Source organism: Cynara cardunculus, unplaced genomic scaffold (assembly GCF_001531365.2).
Source record: "Cynara cardunculus var. scolymus isolate 2C unplaced genomic scaffold, CcrdV1 Un_Scaffold_4767, whole genome shotgun sequence".
Lineage (NCBI taxonomy): Eukaryota > Viridiplantae > Streptophyta > Magnoliopsida > Asterales > Asteraceae > Cynara > Cynara cardunculus.
Genome location: NW_020202053.1, coordinates 30,202 through 32,322, shown reverse-complemented (window position 1 = coordinate 32,322; position 2,121 = coordinate 30,202). Strand labels below are relative to the sequence as shown.

At 39.0% G+C, this 2,121-nt stretch overlaps 1 pseudogene; it reads left to right on the top strand.

Annotated features, from left to right (window-relative positions):
• The first annotated feature begins 1,707 nt into the window (after nucleotides 1-1,707).
• Nucleotides 1,708-2,121, top strand: part of LOC112504141 — a 19,961-nt pseudogene continuing 19,547 nt past the window's right edge.

Below are 2,121 nucleotides of genomic sequence, written 5' to 3'. Positions count from 1 at the left end.
CCCTTTCCTCACTTGTGCCTGAATGGACTGATCATCCTTTGGGAACAATGCGTCCTTGTGATGTTGTTTGGTCTTCGGACTCTTGACATGCTTTTGCGGCATTTTGATTTTCATTTGGATTATCACTTGGCGTTATAAATTGTTTTTGAACTTGTTATCTCATATTCATCGTTTATTTATATTATTATCCGTTCACTGAGCATTAAGCTCAGCCGAGATTTTCTTGTCCTCGGCAGGTACATGATTTAGCAGGGATTTTGGGATGAGAGCTATGGAGATGACAATATTGAAGATAACYCATTAAGTCATACTTTTGTTAAACTCTTGATGACTAATGTAGACATACTGGTATTTTGGAACCGTATTTTGAGACACATTATCTCCGTTTGTGGTTATGTAATTATCTTTTGGTAAATTTTATTAGCCGCTCTGTTTTATATAGCACGTTGTTTGTTTTATTCCAGTTGTGGCATCTCCCGTCTTTGACCACGCGGGACGGGGGTGTTACAAGTTGTGGTATTAGAGCTATAGGTTATGATCTTGTAGTACAATTTAGGTTTGATCTGTGAGGAATGTGCAGAACAAAGATAGGACTATCCTAAGCCTTATACATGTTAATTATTTGAAATCTCGTACGCTTTGTTTCTTTTTGAAATTAATCGAGCAAATGGTTTCCTATTATTTGTGTTAGCTCCAAATGCCGCCAAGAAGAATACCGGCAATAACAAATAGACCTAGAAGAAGTCGAACTGGGTCTGAAAATGAAACAAATCCTCCGCCAACAACTCAACTTGATCCTAATGTGATGGCAGCTGTCCAACAAACAGTTACCGATATGCTACCAGGTATTATAGCACAGACGGTGGAAGCATTRCGTCAAACTGGTGAAAATCTGAATCCTAATACTGGGAACTACGGGCCAGAACGTAGAGATCAGGGAACTAGTAATGAACTTGCTGATATTCATCAATGGTTAGAGAGGTTTCATAAACAAAAGCCTCGTACTTTTACTTCAGCAGCCACTCCTGTTGACGCCGAATATTGGATATCACATCTTGAAAAGATATTCCGAGTCTTGGGTTGTTCTGATAGAATTTGAGTGGAACTGGCTACTTATAAACTTGAAGGTGATGCTAATCGTTGGTGGCAAGCTTGGAAACAATCTTACGGAGGGGATATAACTATTGAAAATTTAACTTGGCCGGGATTCAAAGATGTTTTCTATCAGCAATACTTTACTGCGGCAGACAAAGAGGCGTATGTTCAAGAGTACGCTACACTCAAACAGAAAGAAGAAGAATCCATATCCGAATACGTAGCCAGATTTCTACGATATGCTAGTTTTGCGGGTAGTATGGCTGGTACGGTAGAAAACCAGGTTAATAAATTCAAATGGACTCTCAACAGCAAATTCAGACCCAAACTTATCATTCAACACTTCATGAGCGTTGCCCAGGTTGTTGATGCTGCAAGGAACGACTGGACTCTATATTTTCTTGAGGTGATAGTGGTACGAAACGGAACAGAGATGTGTTTCAAGGAAATTCTACTAGGCGAAGATCCAATCAGACAGGACAGTGGAAACAACCAAATTATAGACCTCCAATTGCATTTCAAGGAACTTCTAATAAAGGTTTTTCGAATACAAATTCTCTGTTACGGTGCAAAGATTGTGGTTTTAGACATCGTCCTGGGCCTTGTATTCGAATGACCGGCGCCTGTTATAATTGTGGTCAACGAGGTCATATAGCTCGTGATTGTAAACAAGGGCCGAAAGATAATTCTAAAGATAAAGAGAAGCAATCTACTGCTGGTGGTCGAGTGTTTACACTATCTGCTAACAAGTCTACTGCGAGTATGGTTTCTGGTACCCTTTCTATTGACAATAGAGATGCATATGTTTTATTTGATGCAGGTGCTACACACTCGATTGTTTCTGAAAACTTCTAAGAAAATCTTAAATCATATGAACAATCCACTAAATTTCCATTGCATAGTACTACTCCTATGGGTAGTTCAGTATGTATATTTGGTCAATTCTCAAATTGTCCGTTAATTATTGGCGATCGAATTCGGGAAGTTACCTTACTTCCAATGAAAATGGATCACTTCGATATCATC